Here is a 5,091-nt window from a genome sequence, read left to right on the forward strand (position 1 = left end):
TTTATGCAAAAGTGTATAAAAATGTGTTCTCTATCCATTTATGTGCGTAACTTTAGCGTATCTTAGCGTATCTCCGATACGATACGATACCCTCCGATACGTATCTTAATTTTGATCGACCGATACGGCAACCGATATCGATACTTTAATCCTTGCTAGTATAGCATGCATATCATGTCCTCATGACATTTCCTCTATCACATACATCAAGACATAATGAATATTCAAATATAAAACAAAGCATAACATATTATGTAAATACACATACAATGCGTGATATGGCATACGTGATGTCTAGTCTACACACAAATGATATGATGACGTGACTAGACTAACACTTATTAAGTGATGCATAAACATTCTAAAATTAAATCAAAGTCCACTCCCCACTTACTTGTATAAGTAGACGATGCTTGCATCTGGTACATAAGAGATCCGATGTGTGGGTACACGTATAATGAGTGTAACCTATCATAAACATAATAGTTTATCATTACACTATTTTTAGGTCAAAAACATTATGTTTGAACACTAAAATCGGGTTTAGAATCATAAATGGTGGTTACCCATCAAATTTGGACACATTCTGGGTATTCTGGAAAGATAGGTGGGTATGAGTCAAAGACAGACAGGTCTGGAACCCGTCGGTCTTATACTAGACCTGCCTATCTTATACCCGCTGGTTACACCAGAGGCTCAAGACTAAGCTTCTGAGCACTCAGGTGGGTTTGAGACCTACAGGTGTGACACCCCCAGTCATAAAACGAGATTTTGCTATCATCTTTCCATCTTCTCTCTAGCTTAAGGAACTTGTTTGGGGTCGATCCGGCGACTCTAATCCTTCATCTAAGGTCCATTCATACATCCCCAATCTAGATCTAAGATCAAATAAAAAGATAAAGGAGAATTCTTACCTCTTTTCTCAAGAACACCAATGAAACCCTAATCTCACTCATTTAGCTCAAGAACTCGCAAAAACTCTAGATCTTCACCAACACTCCTTCCAAATCCTTCAAAATCATTGTACATACCTTCTATTAGACCTTAAATTCGATTATCCATGTAGGATTAGCAAAATTCAAGTGGGTTCTTTCCCAAAAATCAAAAAGAGGGTTTAAGAAGAATGTTTTCTTAAGAATCCTTGGAATATGTTCAATACCTACCTCAAATCGAAGATCCCGGCAAGCTGATCATTAATCCGGGCTTAAAATATCAAGACCCAACTCCGGTGAAATGCTATGGTCGATTTTCCTTCTTCTTTCTTCTTCTTCTTCCTTTTCCTTTCTTCTTTCTCTCTCTCCCTTCTTTACTCTTCCACCGATCAACTATCATTAATGAGGGAGAAGACAATAAATATCTCACCTTTTTATACCTGGGCCCCCAAAATATCTCTTAGTCATAGGTGGGTACCATTTCAGGTGGGTATATCTCAGGTGGGTATATCTCATGTGAATATCTCTCATTTGTTAGTATTCTACTTAGGCTTCAATGGGAATAATCTCACACACAATTAAATTACGTAGGCACCTACAAATACTAGTACATACCTTTACTCCTTGTACTTGGCCTCGTGGTGCGTGTAAGCGCAAGGCTTAGGTGCACATATTACACTTGGTACCCGTTAGGTTATGTCGGGTCAACCCGAGTTCAAGGTCACTCATGTTACCATGTTTCATATGGTACTTGCATTGGTTATCTCCAGTTCAGCCCTTATATAATCAAACCAAGTCAATACAGATAATTAGACTGGGTTTAGAAAGTAGGGAATCACATATTTGGTGCGAGATTTGATCAATCTAGGGCTTTGATACTTTTTACTTGCATTTCTTTGGCCGTTTTTTGCTATTCAATTTCTCTAGAAACTGTCACGAGTCATGATCGTTGAAATTTAATAATTGCTCATCGAACTTTTGAATGTCTTCAATGGCTTGGATCGGTCCTTGTGGCAATGGGTTTTCATTCTGGGTTTTCTTTTGTTTTCATGTGTTTGGGGAAGGAATGGATTATTTCACTTCAAATTCTTCTACATATTTTAACTAATGTTGCGTTTGGTAGCCAAGAGAAGAAAAGAAAAAAAAATTATACTTTTTTCTTGGTTTAAGAATTTCTCTTTGTGCTTGGCTTGTTCTGATCCAAGAGAAGATTTGGTTTTTGAATTTCAAAATTTCCCTTGAGAATTGTGAAGTTTTCTTTGCTAAAAAAAAAAAAACTTTGCCAATAACACAAGAAACACATGAGAAAATACAAAAGAAAAAAAAAATTCTTTTCTTTTCTTTTTTTCTCTTTTCTTTTCTTTTCTTCTATTCTAACGGTAACCAAACATAAATACTTTTCTTTTCTTCTCTTCTAATGGTGACCAAACATAAAAACCTTTTTATTTTTTTTATTTTCTCACCATTTCACTTCATTTCTTCTCTTTTCTTTTCCCTTCTTTTGTAGGTTCTCTTTTCTTTTCTTTTCTTTTCTTCTCTTGGCTACCAAACATAGCCTAATAATAATGGCCTTAATGTATAAGTAAATATTCTTTTCTCACTTCTACTTGTTTTCCTAATTAATAATATTGAAATTTGATGGAAGAAACAAGGATTCGGTTATTATTTCCTTAAAAAAAAAAACATGGAAATTTATTGAAAGATAAATTGTTTGTCAGAAAAAAATGATAATTGAAGATTTGCCATTGGAATAAGAATTCTGAACAGTTGTCTAGGAATTTAAATAATCATATAATGGGTCAATTAATTTCATGGGCTGAGTCTCTAATGAGGTGGCCATTGTTTTAATTTCATTCTAACTAGGCGCAACCAAGGACTGGGTTTGTCTTAATATAATTTGGTCATGGGCTTGGCCCATTTAAACGAATTTTCCTGGACCAATCAACCTGGATTAAACCGATCCAAATCAACTTCATATCCGATACCTGAAAAATAAATCTTTGATTACGGTTTCGATATACCGAAGTTTTATTTGGGAAACGGTAAGTGAATAAAGTAACAGATTTCTATCAAAAAAAAATGGGTAATTTACAGCGCCACCCCCTGGAGAATGCCAATATTATAGGAACACCCCCTCTCTTTCACCAAATTAGACTCAGACCCCCTACCGTCAGTCTCCGTTAAAGAATATATTTTATATGCTGATGTCAGCTACTGTTTTTTATATTAAATACCAAAATGCCCTTACTAAATGCAAAGTACCTAAAATGCCCATCTAATAAGTCCTATCCTCAAATCGATGGTTACTGTACCTTTCTCCTAGATCGAGCACCGGCGGTGGCAGCTGTATCAACGATCACGGCGGCGGCGGCGGTAAGATCCCATGTTTACTGTACCTTTCTCCCAGATCGAGCACCGGCGGTGGCAGCTACATCAACGATCACGACGACGGCGGCGGCGGTAGGATCCCATGTTTACTGTACCTTTCTCCCAGATCGAGCACCGGCGGTGGCAGCTGCATCAACGATCACGGCGACGGTAATCTGATCTTGAAAGAAACCAGGCTGGATGCAGTGGTGGGCTTTAAATCTGATCACTCAAGAAAATGGATTTTTGGTTTCTCTCAAAGAGAAAAATGGTTGAAACGGTTCGGTAGAGTTAGCAACTGAGGTCAAGGGAAGACCTTTAAATCTGATCGCTCTCCCCCACCCTTGTCGTTGGTTTTGCTTCCTTCCCCATTTTCATTTTCAAGAGTTGACCTTTAAATCTGATCACTCAGAAGTTGAAATTGTGAAAACAATAATAAATCTAAGAGGAGAAGAAGAAACAGATCTGCTGCGGATGAAGAGGTGAAAACAATAATAAATCCATGACTAAGCATTTGGGTTTTTTTATTTAGAGAACCCAAGTCAGCCGTCAGAAGTTGAAATTTTGAAAACAATAATAAATCTAAGAGGAGAAGAAGAAACAGATCTGCTGCGGATGAAGAGGTGAAAACAATAATAAATCCATGACTAAGCATTTGGGTTTTTTTATTTAGAGAACCCAAGTCAGCCGAGAGAGAGAGAGAGAGAGAGAGAGAAGCTGGAACCGCCAGTGACCGGAGAAGAAGTTGAACCGCCAGTGACCGGAGCTGCCTGTGACCGGAGAAGAAGCTGAACTGCCAGTGGTATCTGCTGTTGCAGTGAGAGGTAAGGTAAAATATGATTGTTTATTTGTTTTAGTTAAAAGGGTAAAAATGTCATTTCAAATTCTTTCTTAACGGTGACTGACGGTAGGGGGTCTGAGTCTAATTTGGTGAAAGAGAGGGGGTGTTCCTATAATATTGGCATTCTCCAGGGGGTGGCGCTGTAAATTACCCAAAAAAAATTAAGGGCATGTGTGCTTGTGTTTTATAAGACAATGACTCTTTTTTTTTTTTTTTTTTTGTGCAATTTATATGGCAAGGGCCCCCAAGGGTCTATTTGTTTATCCCTTATTTATACAGTAACTTAAGGACTTATTTGGATTCTGGTGGTTTTTTGTTTTAATTTAAACCACTTTAGACATCAATTTAAATGTCATTTGAAGGCCAAATGGAAATCCATTTATTGCATTGGATTCTTTAGTATGGGCCAATTTGTATTTAGTCATAGAACCAAGAGGCCATTGATTATAAATGTTTTAAGAAATATCTATATTAATGGTCACCATCACATAGGGAAAAATTTTATAACTAAGATATGTTAAAATTAAATTGGGTGTGAGTTTCTGCACACATTGGTTTGCTTATTATATTTTTAGGAAACCATGAAAATGTGAGATGGAATCCATCAAAGTCACATATTTTATTCTTCTATGGTTTTCCCAAAGTGCAACAAAGTTAGTGACATTTACCCAAAGGTGATGTAACCCGAGCTAAAGAAAATAACAGTAACCTAGAGGTTTATAAGCCCAAAGGTGAGGGGATCTCGAAAGTTATTATTCTTTCTATAGTAAATATGGATTTACAAGAGAACTAGTGCATTCTTAGCCCAAAGGATAGGAATGCAGTTGCAGTTGTGACTCTTGGATGGTTTTTGTTGTCCGAGTGATACATTTAAATGTATGTTCCTGAATATAAATATACATCTTCAATGGAAAAAATATAATAGAATTGAGTGGAATCCAAGAAAGTGGT

General features: G+C 36.8%; 1 long non-coding RNA gene across 1 annotated transcript; it reads right to left on the bottom strand.

Annotated features, from left to right (window-relative positions):
* Positions 1 to 243: 243 nt before the first annotated feature.
* LOC122063346 lies at positions 244 to 1,309 on the bottom strand. The gene is made up of 3 exons (XR_006135305.1): positions 1,164 to 1,309; positions 915 to 1,010; positions 244 to 468 (listed from the first exon to the last, which is right to left on the bottom strand). It is a non-coding gene; the product is annotated as an uncharacterized LOC122063346 (long non-coding RNA).
* Positions 1,310 to 5,091: the final 3,782 nt, after the last annotated feature.

Source organism: Macadamia integrifolia, unplaced genomic scaffold (genome assembly GCF_013358625.1).
Source record: "Macadamia integrifolia cultivar HAES 741 unplaced genomic scaffold, SCU_Mint_v3 scaffold1299, whole genome shotgun sequence".
In the NCBI taxonomy this organism is placed as follows: Eukaryota; Viridiplantae; Streptophyta; class Magnoliopsida; order Proteales; family Proteaceae; genus Macadamia; species Macadamia integrifolia.